The sequence below is a fragment of the Scomber scombrus genome, chromosome 9, assembly GCF_963691925.1.
Source record: "Scomber scombrus chromosome 9, fScoSco1.1, whole genome shotgun sequence".
Classification (NCBI taxonomy): domain Eukaryota; kingdom Metazoa; phylum Chordata; class Actinopteri; order Scombriformes; family Scombridae; genus Scomber; species Scomber scombrus.
In genome coordinates this window covers 19,976,199-20,000,885 of record NC_084978.1, presented here as the reverse complement: position 1 = coordinate 20,000,885, position 24,687 = coordinate 19,976,199, and positions in this window count along the sequence as shown.

The window sequence follows — 24,687 nt, the reverse complement described above, 5'->3', positions numbered from 1 at the left end:
AACTTCTAGCACAAAAGTCCTGTATTTTCACTTTTGATAGTTGAAAACATTTAACATCAAATGTTGAGACTGCAATAGGGAGTGCCAAGATCCTTGTTAGAGTGTCTGTGCACGTTGTGTTCCTTCACCTGCACCAGCCATCCTCATGTCATACTAAGACAGGATAAATGTATGGTTTGTAAATTTGATGGATATGACAGTACCAACTAATACAGTTTTAACCACATGAATCTAGGGATGACAAGGTTGGTCAGTCCAACAGTGTGGACAATAACTATTGGGTGTATTGCCACAACATTGGTACCAATACTGATTGCCCCTGGAGGATGAATCCCAGTGATGTTGTTGATGCCCCAACTTTTCCTCCACTTTTGTGTTTTTGCATGAAATATCTAAACAACTATTGGATGGATTCCCATTAAAGATATACATGTTTCTAAAGGATTAGTAGTAATATTGCCATCGTCAGGTCAAAAGGCCACTGTCACTGTTGCCCAATACTTAGGACCAAATTCCTGCAGAACCCAGAGCTTCAAATGCCCTTTGTGTTCTTTAACTAAACTAAGAGGGTGAAAAAGGTAAAAATGAATTCCTAGCTGATTAAAATTGTCTTTCTGAGCATGTTACTGTACTACTCAGAGCAGGTACATGGCTGTATTTGTCTTTTTAATCTGGAACTTTAACATTCAACAGTCTTACTTTCATGGATGGTTCAACAAAATCACAAAAAAGAGGCAATTAAGAAATGTAATGGACTTGCCTGATGTGAAACCTGACTGATGTAGAGACCCCAAAACTATATTTACGCTCAGGGCTGGACTGGGACCAAAAATGGCCCTGGCATTTATGGCCATGGCGGCCCACCATGATTATTTATACGATATGTGGAGGCACACGACATACCAGAGGATATATGTGCACATTCTGTTGTTTCAAAAATTAAAATAAAGCGCAGTAGCCTACATGGAAGTGTTTAAGAGTTTAACATGTTAAAAAATGTATACGCTCTTTCACTACTTACAGAGACTTTCATCTTGGGAGAGATGGCTTCAGTGCCACAATTCCCATCTTGAAGTGAAAGTGGTTGTCAAAGAAACACTGCTAAAGATGTATTTTCAGTGTTTAATGAAATATACTGTTTATACAATCATACAAATACAAATAAGACAATCAGGTCTACAGTAAGACCATACATCCATGTAAAATAAAGAGCTCCCTAAAGGCACCCTAAAGTATGAAAAACAGAGAGATAATGATATATATACAGATTCATCTGACTGTGTCTTCTAGAAATAAAATGAGAGCTATTTAGTAAACTCACAATGAAAGAAAAAGAACACATTTGAACTGCACATCAGGGGATAAACATAACAACAGTATACACAGTATAGTAAACTTACAAATGTGAAGAATACCTGTGAAGTCCACACCAATGAAAGGCACATCCCTGGAACATCCCTGAGGAACAGGGCAGCCTTAAAGAGAAAGAGTTTGACAGACAAAAAGACTGATAATTTAAAAAAAAAAAAAAAAGTAATTATGACAGCCCCGGCCCAAAAATGTGGCACTGCCCGGTACGCCCGATGGCCTGTCCATGCCTGTTTACACTCAAGTCACAAAACCCTCTAATTTACGTGGCAATTATGACTTGTCTTCCTGGAGAAAAATGAAGGTCAGGTTATTATATTATTGTAGAGCAACAAAGAGAGAGAGGGAGAAGGTTGAGTTGGATGGATGGCAGATTTTATCATTGGAAATTGCTGTTTGTTTCCTGTTTTCTAACACTTTTTAAAAATTGTATTGTGTTGGACAACACACCCGAGACAAATACAACTGATATGTATAATAGTCTATCAAGTAACAAAGACATGTACTTTTATGAAGTGGGCACCGAACCTGCCAGACCTGGAACAGCAAAACACTCATATACCAATAGTGGAAAACACAGTTTTCGTGTCTAATTGTTTTCTGCTTGTGTCATTTTCTCTACTTTGTTGTATTTTAGGAAGTCTTTTTAACACTTTGGCCAGGGGACAATAGATGAAAAATTGCCTTGTGGCTAATTCTGGTATTTTCTTACTCATGTATTTGCGGTGTCCCTTCTTAAATAAACTAAACTAAACTAAATATAATAATGAGGATGTTAAATAGCAAATTAAAGTTTTTTCCTCTTCTTATTGAAACAAAAAAACAAAAAAAACACCACATTGCTACATCTGAATTTATTAGGTTGGAATATCTAAAAAAATGTATCCTTGATTTATTTGAGAAAGCAGCCATAAACCTTGACAAATGCACTGGACCTTCTCTGGAGAGTCTTATTTTCTTCAACTTAAGAAGGTGTAGCACATCTCAAATCCACCATGTATGAAACAGTGGTGCGGAAGATTTCCATTTCATCATGATCAGTCTCCTAGCCCTGTTTGTTTTCTGTTTCTGGCCGACAGTCAATGTTGATTTCTTTTAACCACGAACCTAACCACATGGTCGTTAAGCTATTGTAACCATGACGACTAAAGTCCTCTAAACTTAAAAAAGTAAAGTAGCCTAATTTTAACCCAAACCATGATCTTTCCTAATGGTTATCAAGTCATTTTTGCCTAAACCTAACCAAACCCTAAGTGTTGCAGCTGATTATAATGTGGTGTTGTCATGTCATAAAAGGTCTTATTTATTTTTCAACAGTGACTAGTGTCATCCTGCCGATAGAGGCATCAGATCAAACAACACTTCTGTGGGTCATTCTAAAAACCAAAAGGGCAAATTACATATTTGGTTTATTAATTTGAAGGACTGTGTCCTTCTAAAATATATTTTCAATTTGGAGGTCTTGTTGTAATTGAGAATTGACACAGGTTTTAAAAATATTTGAGTTTGATCTGGTTATATCCTGAAAGAATAAAAAATATTAATACACTGTGCATTGAAGGGGCTTGAAGAGAGAGACAGAAAAAGAGAAGTTCTATACAATCACTGTTAGCGCAGCACACAGGACTTTACTTTCCTGACTGAGCCTCTCAGGCAGTACTTAACTTCAGACAGAAAATTCTGCCTATTTCACCAGGAAGTGGGAAAACAATTACTGTATAGAATTGACTGTAAAAATCCTCCAGCTTCTATGCTGATGTAACTCATTGGAAAACCAGTTTTTACTAGAACATTTAGAAGTAGAATATTTTTCATTTTCTGAAATAAAATTCAAAAATGCGTATGGAAGCTGGAAGCCCTTAGCTGCTGCCGCTGTTGCTCCCAACCGCCACCGCTGCCACCTGTTACAGGCTGCTGCTGGCTAACACCACCGCTGCCGCTACTGTCAGCGCCACCTACAGGTGAAATCGTATCAAATGCTGTAGACTTTTTCAGCAACCCCATTTATACAACTCTGCTGAATTTGGCTACTGTGGAATATTACATAAAAGAGATAGGGCAGTTAATAAGTAGTATGGTAGTGTTTTACTTATGACCACAAGATGGGGATATTGATGCTTCAATATGTCACGCACATTGTCATGGAAAACTTTTGTATGAAATTTAATTTATGAAAGGCAACAAAACTGCAGAAATATCATCTTATAATGTTACTTTAGCACCCCTTCTGGTTAGAATGATATGAAATATTACACAATTGTCCAATGTTACTGTTTGTACAACATTCCCAAATTTAGTTGCAATCCAATGCAGTGATTCATGAACACCAATCAAAATGCTGGAGAGACAGCCTCTGATTACCTGCAGTAATTACATACAAGCAACATGGTCAATATAGGAGGAATTACTGCCTGTGACTCTGACAGACAACCTCTCAAGCAACTCTGCTGTGGTTGCTGGAATAGCACTCTGATCACCAGTCTTGAGCTTGAACAGCACACAAGTGAGCCACCACCATCTGCAGAGCTTCTTTTATTGCGAACTGAAGAAGATAAACAGGCTAACAAAGCCAGCAGAATTTAGCAACACTTTGGGTTTACAAAGCCAAAGACTATGTCAAACATTCAAGCTGCACACATGTCCTGCACTGAGGATATTGGCACACCAAAGAAAACTCAAGAATGCTTTTTAGTTATAAGCAATGACATAAAAGGGTAGATTTCCAAACTTCAGGTTCAGGTGTCAAAACTCAGTGCGTGCAGTTCAGAGAGAGACGCCTGTGAAAAAGAAAGACAGAAACATTAGACCAAATATATACAGTCAGAAAAACTACTTCAGCAATTTACTGTGACAGTGAGACCGAAGCCATGGTATTTGCTTGAGATGTGATGAGGATGGCCACATTGCATCCATATGCAGCATCGTACCCAATCTCACCTTTGTGTAGCCAAGAAAACAGAGATCATGGAGAGGCAGCATGCTTGGCTCATCCACCACTCCTTGTTTAAACTAGAACAGGCTTCTGCTGAGGGACAGATAGAATCCAAGAAATCACTATGTGGCACATCTACAGGTTAAACAAAAAACTGTGACTCACGCCCACAGAGTCACACAGAACGAGAATTGCCAAAGCGTCTTGTTGGCACTAAGGGCCTGATGTACTAAAGGTTTGCGTGTGTAAAAACATGTGCAAACTTGACATCACCTGCAAAAAAAATATGCAAGCTGCTCCACTAACATGGCGCACTGATGCTTGCCTCTTTCATATGTACAAGATATTACACGCTGTGGAGACAGAAGCACAATGACAGAGTACGCAGAGAGCGGACTTTTTCCACCTGTGTTAATATTTTTGGAGTGGAATATTTTTGGTTTTACTAACAGCATTGACTTTGTTACAAATATTGTTTTGCTATATCTTAAATTTATAATTCCATGTGATCAAATTTCATTTTGCGCTTGCAGGCTTTCTTTCTCCATTAAGACACACAAAACCCTCATTTAAATACTGCTGTCTGTTATTCTTAGTAGATCACCCACAAAACACACGCTAACCAAACTGCTATCTGTTGCACTGCACACGCAATTAGGTACCCTTTATTTGGGATCTTAGTAAATTAGGGCCTTAGTATGATGGGCAATGTAAATGTGTTTGGGTAGACTATTTCTTTGCTTGACAAAGGGACAAAGGTCAACAAAGTACCAAAGTCTTTTATCAGATCTATTTAGCATCCTATTAATCCAATCAGAGATATATTTGATGTGAAAGGAGCAGTATCTGAAATTAACTTTTTGATTTACTTGCCAAGGGGACTGGTAGATGAATATATCCACCAGCCAAGCATATTTTTTACTGGTCAAAATTATAAATAGCTTTTTTCTTGTCACATACACATTTGAATATAAAAACTAAATATTTCACTGGAAACAAATCTAAAATATCATTAAGATAAATAATATTCCTGACATCAAAACAGTGAAATTTAGAATGAATGAAGAACACTGACAAGTTGCATCTTCCTCATAAGATTTCAAATGGATTAATTGATTGTTATAGGTGTAAGACCAGTCCAACCTTTTTCACTCAGGCTAAGGAGACTCTGTCTAGTGTGAAGAAAAAAAAAACTAGCTAGAGGAGAGCAGAGACATTGACATTTCAAAGTGATATTACTTGTTACCTTTTCTTTATATTGTACAATACAGTAAAACGGAATAAGTATTCCAGCAGTTAAAAGTTCAGTAAAACCATTGAAGCAACATTGAGAACATCTGATTTACATTTTAGTTTTTTGTTGTTGTTGTTTTTTTGGATTGGATTCTGGATCTGGATTCCATTCTTTCCCTGATGAGAGGAATGGCGAGCCAATGTTCAATTCTTCAGTAGCCCTGCTAACAGTGACCTCAAAAGACAATTGAAATGGAATATTCTTTTTTAGGGGGAAATATTTTATTTAGGGTACACCCAGTTCAAAAGACATTTTAAAAGGGAATAAGGTTGAATGCCAGCAATACATGTAAAATTATTCTAAATACAATGATTTTGCTTTAAACCTGTGGTGTCCAATTCCTGTCCATAACCCCTTCCTATGAATCTAATTTATACTGGTCCTGGTGGGTTAGGCTGACATCAATCAATCAATCAAATTTTATTTATGAAGCGCATTTCATACACAAGGTAAACTCAATGTGCTTCACAACAAATAATCATAATAAAATAACTAACAACACAGTGCAAGTGTAATACAAGATAAACAAGTCCAATCAAACACACATGTGCACACACCTATACACACACACACACACACACACACACACACACACACACACGCACACGCACACACACACACACACACACACACACACCTAACCAAACACTGTCATAAAAAGAAAAGTGTTTAACCTGCTTTTAAAAATGGCCACTGATGTGGCGCCTCTGACTGTTTCAGGCAGGGTATTCCACCTGCGTGGGGTATAAACACAAAAAGCTGCCTCCCCTTCCTTAGTTTTTGTGCGAGGAATAACTAAATTTCTGCTGCCTGTGGATCTGAGGGTTCTTGCTGATGAGCATGTCTGTTATGTACTGAGGTGCGAGGCCATTTAAAGCTTTGTAAACCAGGAGGAGGACTTTGAAATCAATTCTCGCCCTGATGGGCAACCAGTGCATAGATTTAAGAACGGGAGTGATGTGTTGATATTTTTTTGTTCCAGTGAGAATACGTGCGGCTGCATTTTGAATTAGTTGTAACCTGTTAATAGTGGATTTTGGAGGGCCGGTGAAAAGGCCATTACAGTAATCTAATCTGCTTGTTATGAATGCATGGATTATTTGTTCAGAATGGATTTTGACAGGAAACTTTTTTAATTTGGAAATATTTTTGAGATGATAGAATGCTGTTGTTGTAATGTTGTTGATATGAGTTTTTTTAAATTTAAATGACTGTCCATTATTATTCCCAGATTTCTGTAGATTTGCTCTCCAGAGACAGACAACTGAGATGTGCTGCAATCGTCTGTCTGTCTGACAGACATATAAAGTCAGTATATTTTTTCCAAGAACTTAGGATCATAGCAGGTGTATTTCAGTAGCAATTTTAAGAACAATTGCTCTATTACTGCAATATTAAGGCTTAAAGAGGAGCATGTTTTGGGTGATTAACAGGTGTGTCTGTATACGTGTATCATAGAGAGAAACTAGAACATCCTAATCAGCCTTAAGGTCAGTCATAGGCAGTACTTAAGAGCCTTTCATATTACAATGAGTCATTTTTAATTATATATAATAGTATTACAACCATTTCTGTCTGAGTCAGTGTGTATAACTGAAAAAAGTGCAGATTCATAATGTTTCTTACAGTAGCTGTATATGTCTGCAAAGACATGTTTAATTTATGGTGAGTCTAGGTGTTGACCCGAAGATAGATTTTTCCTACTTTGAGATTCCCTGTGAACACATTGCACTGAGACTACACACAGAAATCCTAGAATTAGATCTGTCTTTTCAAGTTATCCACAAGGCAATAAACTGTACAGTACATCATATCTTATCTTGTATAAGCCTATTTTCCACAGGTGACGATAAACAGGGTCCCTCAGTGGAAGGCTGTCCTCACTAAATATCTAGTTTCATGCATGGTCTTGTTCCAAGACATTAAAGGGGACATATAAGTTTATATTTTTATCTTGGGTCTACTGTATTTTTTATTATATACTCTCATGATATACAGCTCAAATAATTCAGGAAACAGAAACAGGCCATTTTAACCCTTTTTGATGAGGCCAGTATATTCTGATTGTCTAGCAACTGGAAGCTGTCCATCAGCAGGCTTCTGCAGACTACATTAGGTTGTTCTTTACTCAAACTGGAAACTTCTCAAATACATCCATGTTGGAGCTGAAATCCAATCCAAAAAATGTAAGCAGACAACTCACACAACCCATGGAACACCATTTGCTAAAACCTTAAAAAAAAAAAAAAAAAAAAGGCTATGGGATAAACGGACATTTTTGGGGATGAGTGAACGATCTGACATCATAATGAGGAGGAAGTGGAAGTAACTATGCAAACAGAACATTCAGAGCAGGCTGAACCATGGGAGGACTTTACCATTAGGGAAGGGGGGCCACTGCCTGCCAAGGCCCTGACCAGCTATAGATTAAGTATGACGGTAAGTCATATATAAATTATGTTACTATTCTAACTCATTATACCCTGAAAATAATTTGCAAATGCACCCAAAGCACATTTTTTAAAAAGCAACCCCCTATTCCATCACTGGACAAGCCACTACAAAGCTGGGCAACACTCCTCGTGGTAAAACAGTGAAACAGTGTTATCGCTGTGTGCATTTTAAAGGAAAACACAAAGAGGAAAAGTAAAGCAATCACTGTAAAACTCCCCAGAGTGATCTGCTTTGCTGTTGCTTCACCTGAAACAACTAACGGGGCGACAGGACCACAGTTACTAACTAGTATTCCTGTCTAATCAACTCACTTGTTAGATGATGGGAGCACCAATCTTCTTCCCTCCCAACCCCTCATGATGACAAGAGAATGACAATAATACTAGGGGGAAAAAACTAAAAGACTATATGCTTACTTAATTATGTGATAGCACAGATTAATTTGTGAAGGATGCAACAACATTTCTGAATGGTAGTTTCATTAAACCATAACCATTAAAGCTATCAATCAACATTGCTTGCAAACCAAAAGTCAATTTTAATGTATTAGTCAAAAAACAAAACTACAAGCTGGTTTGGAAATTTTCATTGCAGAAGTTACATCCACCTTTCATTTGTCCCCTTGTGGAAACTGACTGCAGACTGATCAAGGCAAGAAGTCACAATCCTCCATTTTGTCTATGTTGCTCTCCTCTTCTAATACTTTCTCTTACATTAACTGTTTCCTTTTTCATCTAGGATTCACTCCTTCCACTCCACCAAATCAATGAAATAGGCTCTCAGGTGTTTTTTATAGTCCTATGAAAGCTGCCCTCCACTACAATTAGGACTCTACCACTATGTTGGTATCCTGGTAATTCAGGATTCAGGTTTGACTGTTACTTTGTATAGGCTTTTTTGCAGGTGGCAATATGTTAGAAAGGCAGTTCCTGTAACAGTGTCAAGGTCCGCCTTCAGCTCTGACATGCAAGTTTATAGTTTCACTGTTTCAAGATTACATATAACCAGTCTTTACCTTGATCTGACCCACTCTGGTGACTTAAAATCCCTTTGAATTAATATAGATCAACCTCGACCCAGAACATCTATGTACCTATTTATGTGAAAATATTTATACCAGATGCCCGAAAATTAATAATTTGAATTTATACCCAAGTATATTTTACATTTAACGGTTTATGTTTAGAGAAGCATTAATAATTTAAAGTTTTGAGTAGACTTCTTCTACCAGCCACAATTACAACATTTTCAATTAGACTAAGGGTCAAAATCATAGACTGTATATAAAATGGACGTAACATCCGTGACGTCACCCATTGGTTTGTGGACTGCTGCTCGGAAGCCAATAGTATCGGATCTGAGCAGCGCCATCTTGAAAATTTCCGGTGCATGCTGGGTAAAAAAAACCCACGGATTCTACTTATATGGGCATCAGGAGGAGCATGAGGCGCCCTCCTGAACCTGTGAACCAATCAACCTGTCAATCACGACGTAGACACGCCCTAATGCATACCCCGCTTTATCGTCAAATATAAAATCAGGGATGCCAACATTTCACAAATGAACATCATACTGCTTTGAAGAAGGCTTTAAACTAGCGATTGAGACCATAAACACATTTTGAAAACGTTTACTGAGGTTAGAAATCAAGTAAAGTTGGTGAATTCTCCATTGACTTGTATAGAGTCCTTTTGACACCAAAACGGTCATCCCCTGGTGGCCTTTTGATAGAATGCAGTTTTAAGTTACTTCCGCGTTGGCATCATTTCAGAGGACCGGAACTCCCCGCCTGGTCAAAATCAGGCCTGAAGGAGGCCCCATGACTGAGTTTGTCTATCACTGTAGCAAATTTCCCTGTAAGATTCCAGTAATCTACTGGCAGCTGCATTGTTGTTGTTTTTTTACAGTGTCACTACCATAATTTAGTTTAACAATTAATTATTGTGAAAAAATATTACAGTATTCTTTGGTAGAATGTGAGGTTTACTGTTTGATACTGTATCTAGGCCTGCAGTGTAATACTGCATCTTTACCGTGCTGCTTTTGTAATCTTGATTAACATTACTGGTTATTGCTGTAAATGCTACAGTGAACAACTGAGAAGTTTTCTTTTTTATTCATATTAATCAAAACAACTATAGATTTGCGACATACTGTAAATAACAATGTGTGTTCAATCCTAATGGTCCAGTAATGAGATCAGCTCAGTTTTAAATTTAAAAAATGCATAACCCTTGACATCAAAAACAAAAGAGGTTGAGACCAGTGACAGCTTTACAGAACTGAACATTTATTCAAAGGCTTTAAAATATGCCAAACACAAAATATGCCAAGGTTCATGCCCTTTCAGGGAGTCAATGTACACCTATTAATTATAATATCCTCAGCTGCCAGCAAAACAGTAACTGCTTTGCAGTCTACTGTTAAGACATATGAAAGCACAAATAAACAGATTGCAGGATAGAAACATTTTACACAAGAATACCTTAGGTGTTACTTTCCCTGGCTGGCCTATGTTCCCCTCTCAGGCTTAATCACAATTAAATACCTGAAAACAACATGTAACACTTGTATGAGTAAACAGTATGCCTGGAAATCACTTATTATGTCCCAGGTTTTAGTACAGCTTGACAACAAACTAAACAACTTTGCAGCAACTAATAGCAGCAGCTTATGAACACTTGTGTTGAGCAAAGGTAACCAATTGTTATGTGCTTTAGATAGGAAACTGTGATTAATTAAGTGGTATAAACAAAGTGTAGGTGTAGACGGTCAAACAACAGCGTTCACTGATATGTAGTTCAAGACCAAATATATGTTTTAAACTAGACTAACAAACAGCAGCGAAAATAATGTTTAAATGCTGGTAATTCAAAATGTCCACTGCTGAAGATAAACTACCTTAGTTAGCCTAAAATTAGCTTTTGTGCCTCAGCTGCTTGTTAGGATTACAAATTTAATGTTAGCAAAACTTAAATATTGTCGCTGATTGGATAACTAGATGAACAAATGTTCTGGTATTATATTTTCTGCGTAAGATGTTACAGACCTTTTGGTTTGATTCCATGAATGAGGATGAACCAGGGGCAATTCTAGGATCAGACCTTTAGGGGGGCTCGGCTCATAATGAAAATTTGACATACAATGCCCTGCAAGTGTCCAAACCTCCTGCTAAACTACTTATTTAACTGGATAACGTAAATTGCAACAAGATTAATACATAGCTGAGTGGTCTACTATAATATATAATAAAAATGGTTCAGAATAAACAATCACAGATTTCTACAGGGAGGACCCTAGATAGTTAATGAACCCTGAGAGAAAGATGATATATTAATGACAGAACTATCCAAAGTACATTAAACCTGTTAAAATAAAACCATTTGAACCTGTAGCATAATCGTTTGTCCTATCTCTAACAGACAGGCTCACAAAATAATTAAAGCTGAATAAAATATTTTTTAGGAAAAAAAATACAATCATTATTTCCTTATTTTTAGGGGTATTGAGATCAAATTTAGGGGTGCTTGAGCCACTGGGATAAACATTGATTATATGATGTTGATGGTTACATGTGGCTTCTGTTCCTCCATTACAGTGGTGCCAAAAATGAAAAAATACTGTAGCCTACTGTTAATGTCGGTTCTTGGTATTGGCTCCAAGAAGCATTACAATTTACAGTATTTTAATGTAGTTCGAAATAACTATACTTTACTGTTAGATTTTGACTGTATCTTTCCAGCTATTTATTATAGGGACCCCAAGTCACTGAGTCCAACCCTGGAATGAAGGATACATACTTTGAACTTTGAACATGTTTAACATAGATATCTGACATGTAAATCACAGAAAATCACGAAAAACATATTATGTCCACTTTAACATAATTCTTTTAATGGTGTGATCTGATCTGTTAGGTGTCCTACAGCATATGTAGCATCTTGCCTAAAACATAAAGAAGAAACTGATGGTATGGTATTATTTTGAAGAATTTTAATGCAGATTTAAATGATGCCTCATAGTCATAGTAAAAGGAACATTTTAGTGTTAACCTAATTAACAAAGCTAGTCTAACTGTAATGTCATGGCTGTGATGTACATGCTGGTCCCAGAGGTGAGTATATTTCAGGAGTTTGTCTCTATGTCAGCTCTTCTTACACACTCCCATGGCAGTAGGGTCCTCTGTGACCCTCATCACTTGACACCAGACTCCAGTTGGTCCGTGTCTGTCTGTCGGCCCAGCAGGTACGGTGCGACAGATTAGCATGATCAAGGTCAGTCTGGGTGCGTTGGCCTGAGTGAGTCACAGCAAAAGAGTGGATGCACCTGCTGGCCCCCTGCAGATTGATTTAATTAAGGGTATGGGTGCCCGTTTGTTCCCCCAAAGGGTACAATATCATGAGAGGGAATAGGAGAAGAGAAGAGAAGAGAAGAGAAGAGAAGAGAAGAGAAGAGAAGAGAAGAGAAGAGAAGAGAAGAGAAGAGAAGAGAAAAGAAGAGAAGAGAAGAGAAGAGAAGAGAAGAGAGAGAGAGAAAAGAGAAGAGAATAGAGATAGAAGAGAAGAGAAGAGAAGAGAAGAGAAGAGAAGAGAAGAGAAGAGAAGAGAAGAGAAGAGAAGAGAAGAGAAGAGAAGAGAAGAGAAGAGAAGAGAAGAGAAGAGAAGAGAAGAGAAGAGAACCACACATAATCAAGAGGAGAGTGCAGGGGAATTGATGAATGAGCTTTTAATCTGCATAGAAATAGCTGGGTTACGAAATTGAGCTGTGGTCCTCACGACCCGGCCTGATGTATGGGAGTGCTGTGGGATCCTCATGCAACACACACCCACACTTTATTAGAATATGTTTGTCCTTCCAACACTGACCTTATTCCCGGCCTTAATTAAATACTCCCGTAATGACTTCCTTGTCTAAGCATAGCTTTACTGACTTGTTGGCGCATGCACATGTGTGTGCATACATGGGAGTACATCTGTGCCCCTGCACAAATTTTGGAGTGTCCATACTATACAGGTGAGTGCATATGTGTGCATGTGGGAGGTTATTGAATGTAATGCATTATGTGTATTAACAGCATGATGATAGTTTGGCTCGTGGTTATTTCTTTACCTATATGTGTGTAAGAGTGTTTCAGCCACACACACTAGCTTGTTGTACACCCTTTTTTCATTAACCTGCATGTCTATAATTGCATTGTGCATGAGTTAAGGCTGCTGAAGTCACTGTGGAGAGTCTTTATATGAACCACCAAAACCATCTGATTAAAAGGAGGTGTGCAAACCTGGGAGTGCAGGGTAGAAGGAGGCTACCTAATGAGATTTTTAACCCACTAATTTAATAGTCAAAAGTAAACAGTAAGGAGCTTGGGAGAGAGAAAAATGCTGGGGGGAAAGCTGGCCAGCATGGGAACATACACACAATCATTCTTACATTAGCTATGTGCCATTATTCTGCACCACCAAACCAATTGAGGATTAGCGCATATGTTTCATTTCTTTCTGTTCCTCACAGACCCCTCCTTTCCCTCCCACCTTGCTTTAATCCATCAACCCAAAGACTAATCCTTTTGAACATTCAAAGCAAGGGCCAGGGAGGCAGCAACATGATCAATTACAGACTTTCAGCTGCTGTCTCAGTCCACTACGTCATGCAAACATCGGTACAAACACACATTCATTTTCTTGATGCTCCTTTGCTCATTTTTCCCTGCTGTCTCTTTTCAATTCATGCCAACCTCTTTCTTGATGTTAACAGCACGTTATAATTTTGCACCACTTTGAATACTTTAAAAAAAAAAAAACTTTCACTTGCTTTTCTTGCCAGTGGCATACTTTGTCAAGGGAAAAACAACTCCAAAGATTCAAAGTTTACTCTGGTCTACAGAGCTAAAGTTTACTATGTTGTACAAAGTTCAATCATTTCTACATGCTTCATCTGCAGCAATCACAGAGTAATAATGACTTGCACTGTGTTTTTCATGATGGTGTACCTGTATCAAAGCTGCGGATATACATTATTTATTTGTCACTTTGTGGATTTCCCCTTAAAAAACACTTAGACTCTTTGCACATTCGCTCATTATCCTATCTGGTGAAGGTGGGGGTGCATGGAGGGATGCAGAGGGTTCGGGGCTCCAGAGTTAATTCCTCTGCTGTGTTGCCCCAGCCAGACTTTTTTCTTGCATTGTTTCTCTGTGGCCTACATAATGGCCAGTGTTCTGTTGAAAAGGATCCTGAGGGGCGACTCTAATAACCCAGATAGATAGTGCTGTTACATTTCTATCTCAAGGCACTCTGTCTTTGCCTGCCAGCACCCAGGTGCCTTACTCATAGCATTCACAGCGCTTCCTCTGCCATGTAAATAGTATCTATCACCTGGAGAACAGGTTGAAGCATAAGGTAGGGGAATCGGCTGAAAGGGGAGAGAGAGCCAGACTTTTGTCAGATTACACATAAAAATTGCACTTACGTATTTTGTCCAATTTTAGCTGGTGTGATTATTTATGTTTCACATTATGCAGCGTGAAGATAATTTTAGAGTGTGTTTACAGTATGTGTGTCTGACCATGCAGGTGTTTACCTCTCTGTAAGTGTGGGTGGCTTTGTCTGAGATCAAATTTCACAGGCCTAAAATATCATAGGCCTACTGATAAACAATTGTTTGGTTTTGTCAATGGATGTGCTCATGCAGGTGAAATGGTCTGTGAAATGCATTAGGCTTCCATCACTCTCCACGCTGGTCAGCCATTGAATATTTTTAACAAGAAAAACAGCTTAGAAGATACATGCAATGTCTGATGCCAAAAGCCTGTTCAGTCATTTTGTGTAATCATAACCCAAAAATGAGATAAATAATGAGAAGAAACACTAGGGGTGAGCATATTTCCGTGAATTAAAAATGGTTACTTTTCTGGGACCATACTATGTGATTCATTTCCCAGAATGCTTGATATTTTTTGCCATAAATGAATGGCAACAGTGCTGACCTGAGGTTTTTACTGCATGGAGGGGCAGAGAAGAAAAATCCATCTATGCCTCACGTTTCAGGAGCAAAAGTGTTATTAATGGACACATAATACAGTTGTAACGTCACTGTGATCTTTTTTGTTCTCCACGCTCCATCTGTTGTTCTGATTTGGGATAGAGGTCTGCATGACTGATTGAGCCAGGGTTAGGGTTAGCATATTAACATATTTTGCCACCCAGCTAAACTGTAAATTTCTTTTTCCATATTGAAATGATATTATATTACTGTAATAAGATGCAATTTATACTTTGACTCTATCTAAAAGTATTCCATGGAATCTCATTCCCTGGAATTTAACCATAGTAAAGATTTTGTCATATAAGTGTCTAAACGTATTCTACACAGATAACCACCATAGCATAGACACATTATAAATAAACATAATTCACAGTTGTTAAAATCTACAGGCAATTCTCAAGTGATGTAATTTTGAAGGGATGAGGGAAGTTGATCATTCGGTTCTTTTTCTTGGTACTATGCTATGTTAAGATGCCAAAAAAGAAATTTACATTATAAGTACACTACAGTAATAGCCAGAATGTGAAATGATATGGGTCTTAAGCATCAATCTGTCGTGGCGTTCTCTGGTGTACAATTACGACAAGACCACAGGGCCTCTGCTTCTTTGGCAGATGATAGAGGGTGACCTGATTAACCTGCAATTGACATTAAGCATCAGGACTCTGCCTTGGCATGTCACCTAATATAATCTGGGGGTTAATTAAGCACTTAACATGTGAAACTGAATGTAGAACCCATGAAATAGCATGTTGACCGAGAACAGAGGCAAATAGTTCCTTAAAAAGAGAAAAAACAGAGACACTGGTGGTTGCATCAGAATCATTACGTGAGATTGATAATCAAAGATCATACATCTTACTCTGGGTAGAGCCCAAAAGACAATGTGTTCAATTTAGCAAATACATTCAAGCAGATTTCAAGCCATCCCGTAGTCATTACTGCACAGACGAAGTTTTCTTTTCTTTTACTTTGGTGTGAGCAATAGTTGAAAATGATGAAACTCTGGGGCTTTGTCTGGCCTGGCATGACGGATGACTCTGCTGTGAAAATAGGGCATTGTCCCCCACTATCATTTATTATGAGTGTTGGCCAGGTTTGATGGAGGGAGCCAGGCAGTTGGCGCGTAGATCATTCATCCAGAATGAGGGGCTGTTCTGGGTGGAGATCTGTTCTTTAGCCAACAGCGGAAGAGCTTCTGCAAGCCCAGTTTGAACCCCAGTAGCATGCACACGTTCATCTAGGCAGACTGGATGGAAACTACACTCATGCAAAACGTACTGTGGACAAACATAAGGCAGATTCTTTCCAGTGAAGGTAGCTTTTTTCAATTACCAGTATTGAGCTGCATATGTACTGTAAATTGCTGTTGTGCTGTCAAAGAAAGTGCCTGCCAGTGTAGCAAAATGTCACACCTCCTCAGAATTGACAACCCAATGCTGCTATAACAAACTGTTGATTTTTTAATAAATGCTTGTGTGCTGTTCAAATTGTGTGCGAATCCGTGAGCTAGAGCGTGGATTTATAGTTAGGTACACCGATATGCCAAAGGGATGTGTTAGCTGACTGATTGAGTGAAATAGGGCAAGGTACTCTGTCTCGGATGTCACTAGAGGGTACTTTCTGCTAATGTATCCAGCTGTCTATCTCTTAACATATCTCCAAGGAGGAATGGTACTCGGTTAGAAGAATTGCACAACCTATCATCAATCAGATATGCCACAGCTGACCCTTGCTACATTTTCACAAAATATTAACAAATAATCTTTTTCAGCTCACTGTAAAGTTTGTCAAACACACAAGCAAATGAAAAAGAAACAAGTTACTTCCATAGCTCATGCCAGTGCTGAGGTACAAAAAAAATCTATTTTTTAGGTTCAGACGGTATGCCATCTGCAGTGCGCCTTAATATTTTATTAGGCTGCATGTTTAATGCACAAATCTCGAAATCTGAGCGTTTCTGTCAGTAAAACAATAACCTAGCCATTTGTGATTACATGGAGCCACTCTGCTGCCCTGAACAATGCTGAAACTTTCCAAAGCCTTTTCAGATAACCTGCTGAGAGAGCACAATCCCCAGCAAGCCACATGTAACTTCAGAAAGCTCTTGAATCTGGTTACAAACAAATAACCGGTAATGACGGATCGACTGAGTGAGGCAGCCAATTAACTATAATTAACGCAATCAAGCGCTCACAGAAAATAGCTATAATGATAAACGAGGTGAGTCCTGCAAATTAACATGAAAGTCTATGATTGTGCACATGTGAACATACACAAAAACTGTGTGTGTGTGTGTGTGTGTGTGTGTGTGTGTGTGTTTGTGTGTGTGTGTGTGTGTGTGTGTGTGTGGTGTGGGGGGGGGTGGGGGGGGGGGGGGGGGGGGGAGATAGAGAGAGAGAGAGAGAGGAGCGGAGAGAGAAAAGAGAGAGAGAGAGAGAGCGAAGAGAGAGAGAGAGAGGGAGGATGAGAGAGAGGAGAAGAGAGAAGAGAGATGAGAGAGAGAGAGAGAGACGGAGGAGAGCGTCGGATGAGAGGAGAGAGAGAGAGGAGAGAGAGAGAGAGGAGAAGGAGAGAGAGAGAGAGAGAGAGGAGGGGCACTAGTACCACACACTTTTTTTCTAATAAATCCCCTCTTATGCACAGACTGTCTATTTGCCTCTTATTTTCATGCGTCTCCAAGCCAGACGAGCTTGTTTACTTTATTCAACAATGGTGCAGTAAGCACTTTGTTTACTGGGTAGTGGTGATGATAGCCACAGTGACGGACATTTATTAGCATGGCTTTTAGATAGGCCCATGAGTGCTGCTCCTGACAGAAATAATCCTTGTCAATGGGAAGATGCTGCCCCTCTTTGAATGTAGAGCTGCCAACACAGCAGCACTAGACTCTCATCTCTGTGACCAGAAAGTAGGCACCAGATTGTGACAGTTTGGTTCGCGCTTCTTAAAGTCAAAAAAAAAAATGATGCTGTATTGTTTCATTACATGATGAGGCTGTCATCATCAAGACAACAACCCATTCATTATTCAGACCAGGCATGGGCAGTATATTGTTAAGACATGACAAGCCTTTTAAATTCAATTTCCAATCTAAATTAGTGAAGATAAGGTGATTTTTTTTCCATCAAGTGAGCTATGTTTTTTTTTAAAAGTCTACATATGTCTGTTAAAAATGGTTCTGTTAATTATTTCTTGATGTTGAATGATACAGAAATTACACATATAGTATATTAAATAATTAATAGTACGCTTATACTATTGAAATCAAACTATTTCACAGTTCATCTCATCTTATCTATAGAAATATTCTCTCGAATTTAGCAGCAATCAAATTCTTTCATTCTATTGAGCTCCATAGATCCCATGGAAGCTTGGTGATAACACTGCACACAATCCATTAAGATTTTGGGAGAATAACAAATGCCGATAAGACAGTTTTCATTGTTGGATTATCTCAGAGTTTTGGTTTTGCGCAAAAAGAAAGCTTGAGTTGATTTTTTCTTCTTCTTTTTTTTTTAAACAATTCGAGTGGGTGAGTAAGATATTAAATAGTGGCTATCAGCTCAAAAGGACACATTTATTCATCAGACGATTCCATTCCACATGCACTATGTCCTCGTATTAAAAGTGAAAGTAACTTTCTTGTTCCTTGAATCTGAAAGAGAAAAAGTGTCATGCAAGTGTTAATGCCTGTGAAAAGTAGCTCTCATTGTCAGATAACAGCTTTATTTTATGCCTGCTTGGAATGGCTTTGTGATTAGATGTACTGTGGGTCGCACAATATGCATTTCATAGCTGTGAGCCATCATGGTTAAGGGACATTTATCTGTTCATAAAACGTCCATCTAATTAACTGTCTGCTCCCTGTATTTGATGTTAAATTGATCTTCACACATTTCATTTGTTGAAAAATTCATATCATCCAATAGATTCAAAAAATATAATCAGTTTATCTGGTAATTAAACGTTAGAGAACATAATTTCATTCTGTTACACTTCTTATGGCTTTTTAATACAAATATTGAAAATACTCAGCTAAATGAATCTAAAATTGGGTAAACATTTCTCCTAAACACCAAAATCCTCTTGGACCACCAGTGCCACTCATGGACTAATTAGTCTTCTTCCAGACCATCTTCAGGGTTTGGCGCATGAGAGCTCTGAGGAGTAGTAGCCAGGAACAGCCGGGCAAGACTGCCGCTGGGCATAAGGGGAGCCACACACTGAAAGCATGTTGTTAAAAAGTAATTATCTTCTCATATAAACCTAAGGTATGGAAGCATTAGGAGATCCCAAATCACAGGGGGTGTATTATACCGGAAACACATGTTAAATATAAGATTTTATGCTAAAATCAGCCCATTGATACTGCAACAAACTGACATGTTGTGCTAAGTTCATGAGAAGCAATAAGTACTTGGGGGGGAGGCTGTGCAGCATTAAAGGTCAAAGTGCAATTAAAATTAATTTACCTTGACAAAAAGTAATTTAGACATTAGGTTGATAAATGAGAGCTGACTGATAAAGGTAATTAACTAGATATGTTAATTTTCAGTTATCTTTGGGTTGGTTTAAGGAATCAATGATTCCCCTGAGCGATGCTGCAGGCTGTGACTGCCAATCTAGATGTTCAGAGACCTTGTGTAACCAAAGGCACTGCACCCGTATTAGAACAGAAATGTATGACATTAAATTACACATACCTTAACCTTTGTAACCTTGAGTATTGGCCAAGGATTTCAACAGACTGCTAACAACACCATTAAGGAAGAAGGGTTATCTTTGGGGCCTCATAGACCAGATTATTACAGTGCTTCTACAACTGGACAGTAACCATATTTTTTTTCTTTCACATAACATTTTTAGGAGACCAATCCAACAATGCAGGATAATGATCATCTCAAGTTGACAGGGCATCACCATACACATTGTGTATTCACTCCATGACCATATGTTTTTAATTTAGTCTATAACTTTAGTCTTACTCTAAATGACTAAACTCACAGCACTATTATATATTAACAAAATAATTCTAGCTATTGATTACAGATGTGCAAGAAGCCGCAATGATGTGTTCCATGTGCATTTTATCCAATAATACCTGCTATTTTAAGGTTTAACATGAGTAAAACTAGTTGGGAAAAAGGCTAATAAGGAGGCAGCCTGAAGGGCAGCTTCAGGAGTGAAAGGACTCCATTATAGAGCTTCTGCAGAGCTCTAACAGGCAACACTGCCAGACATATGTCAGTTGCTACGGAATCCACATTTTTGTCTGGATACCCTAATTATAAAAAAATTCTGACATAAGGGCCACATACCATTACTGTGGTATTGCATCTGTAGCAACACTGTGGCAATGGTATGCATAACTGCCACAGAAGCTTGAAAATTACAAGTCCGGGAGCTGCACTGTATGGCTGACATTTCAGCATGATGCTCCAAAGCCATATACTAACGTAACAATGGCCACCAGCCTAATAAAAAATCTATGACACAAGCCTGGACAGAGAGCCACTGAAATCCTAAAATCACAGTCAATTGGATGTCTTATCTATTGTGTGTTAGCCACAGCCCCATCATTTTGAAACTCCATCCTCCCTGCCTGCTCAGAATGTGTGAGGACTGTGATTGATAGTATTTGATGGAGTGTGTGCTAAGAGCAACCTTGTGCATAACCACTTGGATTCTTTGAGCGATGAGCTCCAAGGACAGTTAACTTCACAATCATAGATGAAAGCAAGAAAAGGAATATAAACAATGTGTCACTCTTTTATCAAACTATAGATTTGTGTCTTTACTGGTGTAATCCAATCTACATGGATGTTCCCGGAACTCTTCTTTCATCTCATTCACAGACAACTCAAACCAAGAGACTTTTAAAGGTCAGAATAGAGCACTGAAAGAACAGGGCATGACTGGCTAGTGTAATTAAAAATGATTTTATGAATGGAAAGAAGTTTTGTTTTTAGAATTTGTTTCAATGCCGATTAACTCCTAAAGCCAATTGTTCTCCATTTAGCTTTTGGCCACAATGTCACTGTCCTCTTCAACCTCTGAAAGACTTTGTCTCATCATGCATGACATTTATTCATCTGCTTAGAGGCAAAATGATGGGAGAGGAAAGCAGTAATTGTGTTAAATATGTTGCATGGTGTGGTAGGGAAAAGAGGCTGAAGTAATTTTAGCCTGGAGTTAGTTTTGTGAGGAAATGGAAGGTGGTGAATGTTCATAAATATTTCCACTCACACAGAGAGAACACCTAACCATACCAACCAGATTATATGAAAATGTAATTAGTTTTGTAATTTTGCAAGGTTATTTTAATGTTTATCATTGTCATACATTACCAGAAAGATGTTTATTTTGTGCTGAGTAATCAACAGTAGGATGAGAAAGGATTTACCATTTATACTGACATTTATGGCCCCCAGAGGATGAATCATAGTGACTTTTTCTCCAGCACCACCTTGTAAAATGCATGGACAACAATTGGATGGATTGTCATAAACATTTGGTACCAATCATGGTGCCAAGAGGATGAACCTCAATGACTTTGAGGATACCCTCACTGTTCATCTTGAACCACCTGCAGGTCAAAGGTTTTGGTCACTATGTAAAATGCCTCAATTTAACTACTAATTGTGCAACCCTGTCTCAGAGAAATTACATTTATATACAACTAGGCAATAGTCTTTTTGAATGAAGAGCTGCATCAGGGTGGATGGTGGGCACTCAAGATGCAGGACTCTGGCAACAGAGACTGGGGTTTGCTTCCTGAGTCTTGTGTGTACTTAAGTTTAGTTTGTAGAAGTTTGTTTCTTGCACACCTACCATACGCTTTTAGCATAGCCTTTATTTTTGCTTATAGAATACCAACACCATAAGTAATAAGAGTTTTTCTAAATGATTTTGTGAATGGCCCATACTATGTTAAAACCTTTCTTTTGAACTAAAAATAATTAACCTCTAACACAGCAGGAGAAACAGTATGTGTGAAACTTCAAAAAAGACTCAACAAATAAAAGACAATATATCCCTTCCAATGACTGTTTTCATGTCTTGCACAATAAATTAGATGTAGTTAATTAATGATGTAGATTATAGACCTCCAATTGTTGCAACTACGTTATTACACACCTCCTCTTCTCTACTTCACTTCACTTTGAAGCAGTTGTGCCACATAGCTTGTTTTAATCTTACTAATCTTATTTGGTATTTGAAATGATCAGATCGATTCAGCTGCCCTCATTGACATGTTCAAGAGCATCCTTATCTCACCGTGCCTCTCAGGCAAAAATCCACAGTTACAATCTCAGTTCGGATGTTAACATGTACACCTACACAGGTCTAAAACTTCAACGCTTACAAATCCTGAAAGGCAAGTGAAATTATCTCAGTGCCCACGGTGCACAGACAGACAGCACAGGGGGACAAATGCACTGCTCTCCTGTGCTGTGTGCAGATAACAGAGCAGGCCTACAGTGTCTGCAATACACAGCACTGTGATAAGATTTCACTGTGATTACCTCATATCAGTCACCGCTGATCAGGTGTTTAGGCTGTCCAAGCAGACAAAACATATATCATAATCATTTGTGAACCCTCTGGCTCTTCACAACATCTCACATTTAGCCGAACAACTTGCTGCTTTATGGGCGATGAAATTACAGCTGTTGCATCAGTTATGTTGACTTGCTCAGCTAGCAAAGACACTTACATGTTTATAATACAGCGCTTGTTCAGCTGAATAGATTAATTTACACATGGATTCCTGCGTAGAAATGCTGAATGGTGAGAAATAACTTTGCAACTAAGTATTAGGTGTTTCACTCACAGAGGTATGATTGCAACTTTCTTTCAATCAATAGTAATATAAAACAGGTATACAAACATTGATCAAAACAAGTACAATGTTAAATATAAATTAACATTATCATACAGCCACAAATTCACACACAGACATGCTCTGCATTTCTAGGAGTAATCTTATCCTGGAGCACATTATCATTTGACCCAATTGGAGTGTTTTTCTGACCTACTTATTGGGTTGATCCTCCTTTGGCCTTTTTGCACTTGTTAAGTATGTACAATGGCATACTCCTTTGATGTGCAAGTATTGATTGTACTGATACAAGACTCTAGGCTGACCTATAGCATATTGATTCAAGAAAGCTGTCTGCATTCTGCCTAGCGTCCAAGTTGATAAAAACTCACTTTGCAATGATTTCACAGAGTGAAGCTAAAGCTTAGAGATGCATATGGGAAATAATCAGTGGAAGAATTAAATGTCAGAATTTTTATATTCTTAATAGACTCATCTAATATTTTCAATATGGCATCACTGCTGCTGATACATTTTTCCCCACTCTGAAGGCCGCCATTGCCATTCCTGACGGGGTTTATAGTGATATGCTGGATCTGTTCATACAAAGGTCATTAGGTCGTTTCACATCAGCAGGTAATGGAGTTGACAGGGTTCATCTAAGCTGTGTTCTTATAGCCTGAGGGGCCCTGAGTGAGTCTGCATCGTCTGCAACCAGCAGCCAAAACCATCCTCACAGCTCGGTGGTTTGGCAATAAGCAGGACGACTGCTGGGTGAAATTCATTTGTTTATGCACACGAGGAAGGACCATGTGGGAGTGGGCTTACTGTTTGCTGGTGCCAAAGTTCAGTTTGTGCATCAGCTTAACAATCTACTTCTGTCTGCGGGAAAGCTAATGCAACAAAATTATCCTGCTCAGAAGGCAAAATCGTGGCAGAGCCACTTTCAACCTGTTAGAACAAGATGTGACATGAAATAAAAATGTGTGCAAACTGCATTAGGAATGAATAAGCTCAGCATTCTATGAGATAAGAACTGTCCTCAAAAATTCAGTTTTAATGTTATCTTTAAAAAAATAAATAAATAAAAAGATTTAAGCAGACTGGCTGCACTTTCAAGTGTATGGAGCACAGTGGGGAGGGGGCATTCAGGGTTCAAATTAGAACCTGATGAGAGATTATAATGATGCTGCTCCATGGTTCAGTCCACATCCAGAGGGGCCAAATATCCAATTAAAACATGCTCTCTCTCTCTCTCTCTCTCTCTCTCTCTCTCTCTCTCTCTCTCTCTCTCTCTCTCTCTCTCTCTCTCTCTCTCTCTCTCTCTCTCTCTCTCTCTCTCTCGTGAACTAATTACTGGAAACCCTGCATGTAAATTCAATTCAACATAATTCCTCTGGAGAAATGGCTGACAACAACCTACCAAATGTCATCGATGCTCTGTAATTGTCATTTTACTAGTGATCCATCATACTGTGTGTTTGATATCACAAATACCACCTTTAACTTTTCACATATGCTGTGTGACCATTAGGAGACAGGATGCTGTTTCATCACAGGTAATTCCAATTTGTGTTGTGCTCCATTAAGCCAACTCAAACAGAGATAATTTGATGCTAATTCCTGCTGCATCCACCGCCATATCTTTTACCGAAAGTTTATATGTGATTCATGACATGAAAGGTTACTATATCAAAACAAGGCTGGATCTACAGCTGACAGGCGGGAAAGGGCAGCTGAGCTAAGCTGATTGGTGGTACAATAAGAGTG